At 43.9% G+C, this 12,810-nt stretch overlaps 1 pseudogene; it reads left to right on the top strand.

Annotated features, from left to right (window-relative positions):
• The window catches only part of LOC120248722, a 45,904-nt pseudogene extending 35,692 nt beyond the window's left edge, over positions 1–10,212 (top strand).
• The last annotated feature ends 2,598 nt before the right edge of the window (positions 10,213–12,810 follow it).

The raw sequence follows: 12,810 nt of genomic DNA, 5'->3' as shown, positions 1-12,810 counted from the left end.
CTCACACCCCTCCACATTTCCTTCCAGAAGTACTGTGCCTTTCCATGTTTGTATAAAATGTACAAGCCATGCCTGACTTCAAGCAAACCCTGAAGATCCATTTTGGTTTGTTTTTAAAACTAATGACATTTTTTTATTTATTTTTTTAAGTTTATTTATTTATTTTGAGAGAGAGAGAGCACAAGCAGGGGAATGGCAGAGAGAGGGAGAGGATCTCAAGCAGGCTCCATGCTGCCAACACAGAGCCTGACACTGGACTAGATCTCAGGAATGGTGCGATCATGAGCTGAGCAGAGACCAAGAGTCAGATTTTTAACCGACTGAGCCACCCAGGTGCCCCAACATTTTAGATGTAAACAAAGGAGACTTCTTCCTGCACAAGTTCTGCAATGGGAAGGTAAACATCTGTCGGCCTGTTCCTCTTGAAATTCCCACCAACACCTTCAAGCATGTTCCATGTATAACCACAGATCATGCAAACAATAGCACGTTCCTTTCTATTTCTCCACCATTTGCCAATCTGGCACTTTTATTCTTTCTTTCTAGGAGAAAAAAAGGTCAATATTGCTGTGTCTAAAACCAGTAGGGCTCCCCCAAATAACTGTGCCTCCCTTCAAAAATGTCAACAATTTCTAGTCTGTAGATTATCTGGTTACCAAAATTTGTCTTAAGTCTTACAGCTGAAGTGGTGAAGTAGAGCATCTTTAGGATTTTATTTCTAGTGTGGGAAAGGCTTGAGCATGTTTATATCCTGACAAGGGCAAGGTAAAGAAGGTGAGATTCATAGAAAGAGAGAGAGAGTGCTAACTGATGGAATAAGAACATTAACAAGGTTCTAGAGGGAAGGTATCCAAAACACTCATCTTAGACAGATGGATGGACTCTCTCTCATTCAATAGGAGGACAGAAAAAAAAGTGTAGGTGTGGCTATGATAAGCGTGGAATGGAGGATAAAATGAGACTTTCTAAAAGCTCATAGATTAAGGCCTATATTACTTAGGATACTCTTAACAGATGTCCCAGGTAAATTTGAGTTAAAAGATGAAGATATATATATATATATATAAAGATATATAATAAATATATATTAAGATATACAATAAATGAGGTATTATATATATACCTACATATATATACACATATATAAAACCTCATTTAAGAAAAAAAATTCCAGGGGTGCCTGGATGGCTCAGTCGGTTAAGCATCCGACTTCGGCTGAGGTCATGATCTCACGGTCTGTGGGTTCAAGCCCCACTTCAGGCTCTGTGCTGACAACTAGCTCAGAGCCTGGAGCCTGCTTCAGATTCTGTATCTCCCTCTCTCTCTGACCCTCCCCTGCTCACACTGTCTCTCTCTCTCTCAGAAATAAATGAAAAAAAAAAAACATTAAAAAAAAAAGAAAAAATATCCAGATTTGAGGGGCACCTAGGTGGCTCAGTCTATTAAGCATTTGACTCTTGATCTCAGATAAGGCCATGACCTCACTTTTTATGAGTTCAAGACCTGTGCTCAGGCTCTGCACTGACAGTATGGAGCCTGCTTGGGATTCTGTCTCTCCCTCTCTCTACCCCTTCATCTCTCTCTCTCAAAATAAATAATAAATTTAAAAAAATATCTAGATTTGGATACTAATAATGTGGAGCAATGAATAGAATTGTGTGAAGATGACCCAAAACACTTAATCTGAGCTGCTAGTTACACAGACTATCTGGGATGAGGAAATGAGAAGTGGTTGCTACCTTGTCCAAGTGGGAGGATTATCTATGCAATGCATCCTGTGGGGATTCTGATGCTATTGGTCCATGGACCATGGATCATCTATTGAAAACCACTGGTTTATAGAAATTGGCCCCCTTCTCCTAGCATTCCCAGTCAGTTTCCATAACCCAGTGGTTTTCAACAGATGATCCATGGCCCATGTCCCAGTAGCATCTGCATCACCTGGGAACATGTTAGACAAGTCAAGTCTCACACCCCCATCTCAGACTACTGAATTAGAATCCCTGGGAGTTGGGTAATCTGTATTCTAACAAACAGCACAGGTCCATGCTAATGTCTAAGAACCACTGTTGTAAGCAGCTGATAGCCCAAATCTAGATGAAGGGACAAGACCATTAAGCATTTCAAAGGCAATTATAAAGATTTCATAGAGATAAGCAGGAGGATAGCTCTGTGTGATGGCCCCATCATGTTGCTAGTAGCCACTCTCCTGGAGCCATTTCAAATGAATCCTCAGATTGAATTAGGAAAGTGGAAGTTTCTGGTTTTCAGCAAATGTAGCACAAATTTGATCAACCACAAGGGCATTCACAAGAGTATTGCAGAGATGATGTTCCAAAGTTCATGCTGATTCAGGCTAACCTGATTATTTGCTCCAACATTCAAAGCTCAGACAGTTACTACAGTAAGAGAATATGAGACAGACCGAGGCTGGCATCCCAGCTCTGCCCTTGACAAGCTGTGGGACCTGGTATATCTCAACCACTATGAATGTCACTCTCCTCGTAAATTTACTGTGAGAAAAACAGGAAAACATACACTATACTTAGCACGTGTTTGAGGTGTCCTAACAACTCAGGTAAAGATGCCCTAATAACTCATTGCCATGTGGTTTTAGTTGAGACTCTTGTGGTGGCTGATGCCTACTCTGGGTGTTGATGGCAATGGATGATGGGGGAGCACAGAGCATGGGTTAGAGGGGCAGCATGGGAGAGAAGGAGCACAAAAAGGCCTCCAAAAACATGATGCTTGAGGTCAGTCTCAACAGATGAGTGAGAGAGAGAAGAAGGATGAGGAAAGGGGACTCAGAGCTGAGGCCACACATGGATGAAGGCTGAAGACAGCTCTGCCTTTTTGGGAATGTTCAAGAATCGCAGCTTGGTTAAGGAGTAGGATTCACGCCCAAATAAGGGATAAGATGAAGCTGCAAAAAAAGACAGAGACCCTACCATGGAGACCCTATTTGGCCTACCTGAGAAATTGGACATATTTGAAGAAAATGGAAGAGATTGATGGTTTTTCAGAGGAGAGTGGGACCTACTGGAAAAGCCTTACCCAGGGGCACCTGGATGGTTCAGTCGGCTCAGCTCATGATCTCACAGTTTGTGGGATCAAGCCCTGTGTCAGGCTCCATGCTGCCGGCACTGAGTCGGCTTGGGATTCTCTCTCTACCTCTCTCTTCACCTCTCCCCGCCCCCCGTTTGCAACTCTGTCTCTTTCTCTCAAAGTAAATAAAGACATTAAAAAAAAAACAAAACCTACCTAGTGATGGGCATTCAAGAGGGCATTTGTTGTGATGAGCACTGGGTGTTATATGTAAGTGATGAATCACTAAATTCTCCTCCTAAAACCAATACTACACTATATGTTAACTACCTTCAATCAAAATTTTAAAAAATAGTAGAGCAAAGAGGGGCACCTGACTGGCTTAGTTGGTGGAGCATGCAACTCTTCACTTCAGGGTCATGAGTTCATGTCCTATGCTGGGTATAGAGATTACTTAAAAAGAAAGAGAAAGAAAGAAAGAAAGAAAGAAAGAAAGAAAGAAAGAAAGAAAGAAAGAAAGAAAGAAAGAAAGGAAGGAAGGAAGGAAGGAAGGAAGGAAGGAAGGAAGGAAGGAAGGGAGAAAGAAAGAAAGAAAGAAACTTTAAAAAATAGAGCAAAAGAGTCTCAATTTCACAAATAATATAAAAATGAAAAATGAATCAAATATTAAGTACTGCTTTATACCCACTGTTAAAAACAAGACAGCAGGCCCAAAATGGAGTGGCTTATGCTAGTCCCCACATCATCAAACTTAATTAGTTTCCACTCTCCCAAGTATAGAATCTTAAACCAGTCAGGAATTGCTTGATTGCCACGAGTTAACTAACTGCCTGATGGACCGCTGCCATTCCCCCCAGGAAAGTAACCCTGCAATAACCAATCTGCTCTCTTGTCTAGTATAACTTCCTGGTTCCCACTCCCTTCTGCCCAGAAAAGTCTTTCTTTTTGTGCAGTTCCCTGGAGCTCCTTTCTATCTGCTAAGCTGGATGCTGCCTGATGCATGAATTGTTGTATAAAGTCAGTAAGCTCTTTAAAATTAAAATAAATAATAAGAAACTTACCTACCCAGACTACAGGGAGGAGAATGTATCAAACTGGGAAAAAATTTGGAGTCAAGGGAGTTGTTTGGAGCTTGTGATCATACATCAGGAGAACACAGATGAGGGCCTGGATGAGACCATTCAAAGAGGCAGAGAGATCACTCTATGAGATTGCAATAAAAAAAAAAAAATGTGTTTCTCGTAGGTAATGGGATCCTTGTGGCCAATACTTTCCATGTTAAAAGAAAAAAAAAAGAATACATGGAGTGGACCCTTTGAGCACATATCAGTGTGACCAGGGTGTGCCAGGAGTTTGAGACCTCACAGCATCACAGGGAGAATGTCACATGTGTGGGACCTTGCTGGAGGGTGCTGAGGGCCTCAGTATAAAAGCTGGAGGGTGTGGTGGAGACCCAGGTAAAGCAAGGTCTTGAGGAAACCAATCCTGACTTCAAAACCAGAACCGCCAAATCACTCTCTGAGGAAAGCGATATTTAGAACAGTTGAGACACATGACCTTGACGGGTGGTGATCGTGAGACTATCACTGCCTCTTTCTGGCCTTAGTCTCTTTCCCTATATAAATGATGAGATTGGAATTGAAGATACCAGGAAATGACCCAAAGCCATGGTCCTCCAGGGGAAGCCTATGCCTGCCACCTGGCATACTGCAAATTATTGGATAAACAAGATGCCTCTCCCTAGAAAAGCCTTCTTTTCTGATCAGAAATAATTCAAAAACATGACTCTTCTGTTAAAATAAGCATAGACATAATTTACCACAGACTGCAAATAGGCATAGATTTTAAAGATGAAACACAAAGCTTCAAAAGCACATGTGGCTTGCAGTGCATGATGGACAGATTTCTGAGATGGTTCTCGATGATCCCCGCCTCCTGATGTTTACATTCTTGTGTAATCCCCTCCTAGACCTTGTGACTTTCCTTTGGAGGATAGAACGCAGCAGAAGCAATGAGATAAACATTTGTGAAGTTAGATGCTAAGACACTGTGACTTTCCTTCTCTCTCTCCTCACATAATCACTCTGATGAAGCCCGTTGCCATGGTCAGCTGTCATCCAGGGAGGTGCACTGGGCAAAGAGCAGCCAGCAGGGAGCTGAAGTACAAGGTATAGAGGAACGAGTGGCAGAGGGAAAGACAAATGAGTCTGGAAGCACATTCGAGTCTTGATGTGTTTGAAACCCTAACTGACCCATTAATTATGGAAGACCAGATGATCTTGGCTAAGATGAACCTAGATTTCAGGCCCACAGAAATCTAAGATAATAAAAGCTTGTTGTTGACATAATATGCACTGCAGCAATGGGTAACTAATACACAAAGGATGACATTGGGCAATGACCAGAAATATCTGCTGAAGGAGTCTCTCTCTTACCTCTGCTTTTAGCAGTGCCTGGTGGAAATATCTATGCAACAGCTTTAAAAAGAACAGCCTTTAATGAGTTGTTCTTTTTAAGTTGTTCTCCACCCACCCAGTAAGAAGGGTGTTCCACTATAAGAGTAAAGCTTCAGATTTCAGATCTCTAGAATATAAAGTTCTCCGGGCCAGAAGAATGTAAAGGAAGCTCAACTATTTGCCCAAGTTTTCCTGGCTGGTTAATGATGAGCTGGAATGAACTCCAGGTCTTCCAGTACCCAGGTAGCATTCTACTAAATGACTCTGAGCTCCAACATATGTAAATATATTTGCATATGCATTATTACAAGAGGTGTTAATATTTTATATGATATATACATATAATCACAGTCATTATCCTTACTGGGTCCACATAATTATTTTCTAAACACTTGCTTGCTTACTTGTTAGTTCGAGGCATCTGCATGTAAGGTTGTTTCTTTTTTTTTTTTTTTTCTGTTTGTATTCAGTGACTCCTAAAGGACACTATCAAGAATCTTTGGACAATGATCACAGAATGTTGAATTGAAAACATTTCCCAAAGCCCCAAGACATATTTCAGCACTCACCTCCAGATACCATTGTTGCATGGCTGCCCAAGATAAGGCTGGCCCTATTTTATAATTCAACTTCACTCCAGGGCAGAGGGAGGGAGGCAGAGCGTCATAAACCCAGCCAATGGAATGTGTTAATAAAAGCCCTTGTTCTTCCACCTTAAGGACAAGCTGCAGAGAAATGATACAGTAAATGTGTAGAGACAGTCCCTGATTTTAGAGAACAGTGAGTTGGAAAAGCTCATACATCTCTCACTGTGATGATAATTGCCACGGATGCCAGGTGGGGGGGGGGGGGGCGGCGGTTAGCGCTTTAACTGTTTTTGCTGCTTCTATGCTGTGTTGCTGTTTTTGCTGTTGTTCCTTTAGTGTCCCTGTGCACGTGGTGCGGTGTCCTTCAACCAGTTTGGACATGTCTCAATAATGGGGAGTCCAGGGCTCTCTCCTTGTGTGTTGCATTCGTCAGGATGATCTAGATTATGCTGTAGTAACAAACAATCTTCAAATCCCAACAGGTTAAAACAACAAAAATATATTTCTTATTCACATTAAATTCCCGCCACGGATTCACTGGAGATGGCTTTGGCTTGTTCTCCCTCCAGAGCCCAGGCTATCACAGAAGCCTTCTCTACTCCATGGAGGATTACCGGTGGCAAAGGGAAAGGCGACGTAGCGATTGTGAACTGCTCCTGAAGTGTTTTCCCAGAAGTGATTGCTAACATTTCATTGGCCAAAGCAAGTCACACAGCCCTGCCTGACTGCCAGGGGAGAGAGAAGTGTATTCATCGCTTATGCTCAGGAGCAAGAGAACTACAACGCTTAGAGCAGTCTGAATGAACATCAGACGCGTACTCTCGAGTTAAGGTTATATTAGAGTCTAACAAGTGGGAAGTATATGAACATAACACATCAACACGAAAACTGCAGGTTTTATAACAAGGCTTGGTAGCTTGCAAATTCCCATTCTTTTTAATCAAATAAGAGTCTCTCCTGTCTCAACCACACTTAGCGTGAGAATGCAAGCAAAGCAGTAAGGCTCCAGTTCATGGGTAATCTCTTCTGTACTCTCAGCCCAGCTTCTTATCTGACCTCCATCAGGACCAAGGTTTCATCACGTTTCCTCTACCTTCTGTATTTCTAGATACATCCCATATCTGGATTCACTCCCTTCTCTCCATAGTTTTGTGTGTGTGTGTGTGTGTGTGTGTGAGAGAGAGAGAGAGAGAGAGAGAGAATGCACACAAGCAGGGGAGGGGCAAAGGAAGATGGAGAGAGAGAATCCAGGTAGGTTCTGTGCTGTCAGCACGGAGCCCAACATGGGGCTTGATCTCACTAACCATGAGGTCATGACCTGAGCTGAAATCAAGAGTTGGACACTTAACCAACTGAGCCCCCCAGGCACCCCTCTTCTCTCCATCTTTTCACAACCAAGAATCTCAAGAGTGGCTGGTGTCTGCTCCCCCCACTCTCCAACCCCACATTCATCATATACATAAGTTCTGCCCACATTCAAAGAGAAGGAGGCTCACAAGGTCACGGCTCACTGGGGTCATCTTACAATTCTGCCTACCTCTGCTAACGAAGAGTCAAAGATCAAGAAAGGTCAACTACAGGTGGGAACCATATCTTATATGCTTAACATTTTTAACCATATAGGCTAGTGCCTGTCAAATGAAAAAAATAAGTGAACCACAGAGACCACTGGATTGTCTTCTGCACACCTGTCACTATCCCTAACTGGTACTAACGTCATGGATGACTAGATTATCTGAAACATCCCCAAAGCAACATTTCTTCCTTCTTTGTCCTCAGAATAGTTTGGTCAACAAAAGCTTTTCCAGGTAAACCAGATGGCCCAGGTTCAAGTTCAAAAGGCCCTTCTCCTTTTTCTGCATCGTCATTCTACCCAGGCCTTAGTCAAGCTAAGCCTCCTTCTGTAAAGAGAATAGCAGTGCCTCACAAGCATTTCACAAGGATTAACTAAGATGTGTAAAGCACACACCTAGGCACACACCAAGTATTCAGTCAGTGTTGGTTATTGTTGTCATTGCCTTCACCTGAGCCTTTATGCCACCAACATTCTTTTTCTCTGCTTTTTCATTTTCCTCTCTCTAGTGTTCCTCTTTCAGAGAAGCAGCCAGAAGCCTGTTTCATTTGCCAAAGTACTGACAGTAGCAACACCGAAAACACCCTTAACTAATACCCTCCTTCCAAGAGGTGATATGATTAGCTGGTGTTCCCTCCCTGACACCTTCTGCCTGGACCTGGACTAGAGGGCAGGCAGTTGAGAGTTTAAAACAAGGGGTCTGAGTATCCTTTTTTTTTTCTCTCTCTCTCTGTTTGAATACAGTGATGTGGATGGAAATGTCCTAAAGAGAGGCTAAAGGTCTAACAAAGAAAAACACAGATGGCTTATTAGAAATGGCTTTTCCATTAACCATCTGTGTGACCTTGGGTACGTTGCATTTCACCACTGCAAACCTGTGTGCCCTTCTTGCAAAAGAGTAGCTTGGCCTGGGAGATCTGATTTCCCACACTGACATTCTGACATTTCTGATTCAAGAACAGCACCGCAATCAGCCAGGACCTCCTGTGCAGGAATCAAGGACACACCATGCTGACAGCTGAAGCAGACTCAGCTCACACACTTGACGGGCCTGGGGCTGCCAGCAGAGGAATACAGAGCCTCTGTGAGATAAGGTTGAACGTCAAGGGGCAGAAAGGCAGCAGAAACGGAAACTCACATCAATTGAATTTTACAAAGTGTTTCCAGGTTCATTGTCAATGTGGATTTCACAAACAATGTCTTGGGTAGGCAGTGCAGTTAGTTTTATCTACTCTTGTGAAAGGGCTGTTAGGCTCAGGCTTTGCCCAAAATGAGAAAACAAGGTCTACAACCAGATGTGGCATGGTAAATGAATTAAAAAGATTTCAGGTTTACAGGTTTATGTCTGTTGTCCTTCTGACCTTGGAACACAATCATTAACAGATTCTCCACTCTGAACCTTGCCCTCTCCTGACATAAAAAAAAAAAAAAAAAAAGGAATAACAGTAATAATGAGGATTCTAACATCAGGGAATGGTTTGCAAGGCCTCCATTGGATCACGTATATGACTTCACTTAATAAACTACAAAATGTGTTTTTGGTTAATTGTGTTGAGTTGTTCTGACACCTGAGCTGACGTACTACTCACTCACCCATGCATGATCACTGAGAGATGGGAAACATATTCCCCATAACCTGTGAGACAGCTGTACATTCCTGAGACTTCCTCTCCATCTAGAACTTTCTGGGTGTCAGAGCACCTGCTTTGCACGTCAGTGGCACACTTCTTCCCAAACCTGTGTCCATTTCCTAAAAGCAGTCCAAACCTTCAACCTCACCAAGGATGCTTCTGGTGATTACATTCTCCTAATTCAGCCACTGACCTCCACTCTGAGCTCAGAACTAGCTGGCCCCGCTCAGTCTGGCCAGTTGGTCACTACTTGTCCTTGACAAGTGGCAGAAAGAACACAGAATTGGTGCAGATAACTTGACATCCCAGCTCAGCTGGGAAACTGAGGAAATCCCAGAATCCACAGTTTGCTCATCTACAAAGTTGAGAAAACAACCCTTGCCCTCTAACCCCACAGATTTCCCAATATCAAGAAAGGAGAGACTGTAAAGCACTTTATTATCTCTGTATAGCTGGAGAGAGAGTTCTCACTTTCATTATTTCAATATTATCATTTTAGTTCACTTTCTATTAAAAGCCTATCTAAAAATTCCCATCTGAAAATGATCTCTGACTCCGTGAACTTTCATGTTGATTTTTAAGACAGATCAACATTTTCTCAGTGCCTAGTAGCCCATTGGGCGTATCCATACGCTTACCCCATTTTATTCCCCCCACAGGCTTGTGGGGAGAATGCCCCCATCCCCTCACAGATGGCCAGCAGCTCACCTGCAGCAGTATGGACAGCCATGCCTGTGACAGACGTAGAACCTCAGGTCTGTACCCACAAGGGGTCTTGGCTGAGTCTAGACTCATGGCTCATCTGTGAGCAGGAAATGGAGGTTGAACATGTGAACTGTGATCAGCCGGGGGATGTGAATAGGCTGAAGTGTGGGAACCGTGATGGAAAGCTGGGAACTAACATTTCGAACTCAGGCTGAAAAAGAAGGCAGGGCAAGGGCAACCCTGGTGGGCCCAGGAGGTGGCTGAGGAGGGATGACATGCTGCTGCAGGATTCAGAAGAGGAGAGCATTGAAAACTGGAGCAAATGCTCAACGATGCTTACAGCTGTTTTTGTAACACAAGGATAAGAAAGGGCCCAGTGAATTTCGTCAACAGTTCTCTGTAAGCCACAAGGGAGGCCATTTTCAGTGGCGTCTGGAGGACGGGGGAGGGATGCCTCCCCTTCTTGTGGCAGGGTGACAGGGAAGTGAGGGGGGTGCAGACAGAGTGAGCACCCGACAGCTCGGTGTGAAAGCAAAGGCAGATGCGTGATGACTGGGGGCGGGCCACAGCTCCAGGGAGGGGTTCGGGCCACGTTGTGGCCGATACACTGGCAGAGACCAGAGACCAGAAGGATCAGCGACTCCTTCTTTCAGTCAGGGCTCCCACCGTCTTCTATGCTGCTCAGAGATCTCTGCAGGAATGTCGTCCCATTAGGCCCCTGAAAGCTGAAGAGACACACAGATAAGCTAGAGCTCACTCAACACAGGTGAGAAACATAAGACAGCGATGATGTCACACACCTGATGATACACACACACACTCACAGTGCAACAGCACATACACAGCACGTGCCACACACAGAGACGTGTACGTAGCACACGTCACCTGCATATCATGCACACAAAACCTACAACATGGCTCATGTGTATAACATTTGCCACATACTTCAGACAACACACGTGTGGCACACATGTGTGCTAACACATGCTAGCACAAATGCACACACACCCCACTTAAAACACAATAAACACATAGATGACACATATCAAATGCACATCACACACACCATACAAATAACAGAGCATACATCACTTACACAACACACAACACATATAAATGCTCACCACAATACAAACATATGATACACATGTGCAGGTACACAGCGCAGTATGTATTCTCACATACCACATGTACAGAACACTCTTATAACACACCAACACACACACACACCACACCACGGTCGAGTTGCCTAGCAACCCAAGGCTGTATACACCACAGGCCTGTGAATCGCATGGGATAGGGGAAGAGAAGCAGGTGTGCTAGTCCTCAAAGGGCTACAAGATCAAATATTTAACCAAGTAGAGAGGAGAAGAAAAAAGAAACCAAGGGAAAAGGGCAAGAGACCAAGATGTGGCCTCCTCCACTCCACGGATGCAAACCGCAGGGCTCCTTTGCCAGCAGAAACTGTGATCCACTGACTGCGCCTGTGGACGTCCAGCCCCTGAGTCTGGGCAGGTGCCTCCGGGGAGGCTTTGAAGGACAGAACCTCCACCACCACCCCTTTCGCCCCCACCGCCTGGCAATGAATGAGTGGCCTCTTTCTTTGAAACTCACACACATTGGGCCTCAGAGCGGCTCTTTGAAATGCTGACAGCAGAGAAAAGGCAGGGGAGACTGTCAGAGCTTAGATCAGCTGGTAGGAAAGAGAGGCTCAGAGACGGGGCCAGCCGGAACTAGAAAGAGCGAGGTTTTCTCTCTCACCAGGCACCTTCATTTTGCACTAAGATGATCCCTCCATCACCAGACTGAAAAGGTGTTTTTGTTTTTTCTAACCGATTTTTTTATGTACTAAGAATCCAGCCAAATGGGACTGTCCCCTCCTTTCTTTTTGCCTCCAGTGAAAGTGAATGAGAGTAGGGAAGAAAGTTACCCTCCCTGGATGGTTTTTCTTCTCTCCTATTTATCTCTAGGGTAGAAAATTCCAGAAAGTATCTCCAGGTTCTCAGCAGTGATATTCTGGTTCCACTTCTTCACCGCTCCCCAGGTCTCTTCTGACATTGCCAAGCTGCCTGCAGAGCTGTCATAGAATGTTTTTAATTTTTTTAAAATTAATATTTAAAAAAAAAAAAAAAAAAAAAAAAATTTCTTAGCCTGCTTAAATTAGTCATTGTCTCCAGCAGGGATATTCATTCTTTCTTACTTTTTTTTTTTTGTTTGTTTTTCTTCTTCTTCTTTTTTTTTTTCTCTCTCTCTCTGCAGTTATTCTGATGTGAGTTCAGCATATACATCCACCCCAGAAAGGCCTGGGGATGCCAAGAAAGATCCCACCAACTCACCCTCTTATCATGCTTTTCCTGAGGTGGAGGCTTGCTATTCTCTGGCAGGCTGCGGAACGCCTAGTCTCACACCCGTCTGTCTCCTGCTGGGTTTCTGCGTAGCCACAACCCCGGAACTCACAACGATAAGGTGTTCCAACTGAAACAAAATTAGAGTCACAATGCCCTCACCCATCGAAGCTGGTGGGCTGACTCAGTGACCGTCTCACTTACAAGCAAGGCTTCCTCTAGTTGCGAGTTGAAACCCAGGTTAGGCATATGGTCCAGGGGCAAATGTTAACAACACTGCTTCACTCTCAAGGTCATCTCTGCTTGCAAGTATGTATTCCAGTCATTCTACTGTAACGGGATTGAACGAAGCAGACACAACAGTGCAAAGAACACGGTCCTCGCTTTGGAGGAACTCAGCCTCCTGAAAGCCAGGCAAATAGACAATTAAAATAAGACATAAGAGCTAAGGCAAAGGCATGCACAGAG

The sequence above is a fragment of the Hyaena hyaena genome, unplaced genomic scaffold (assembly GCF_003009895.1).
Source record: "Hyaena hyaena isolate Hyena2069 unplaced genomic scaffold, ASM300989v1 scaffold_605, whole genome shotgun sequence".
Lineage (NCBI taxonomy): Eukaryota > Metazoa > Chordata > Mammalia > Carnivora > Hyaenidae > Hyaena > Hyaena hyaena.
The sequence above is the reverse complement of the archived record's forward strand: the minus strand, read 5'-3'. Positions and strand labels throughout refer to the sequence as shown.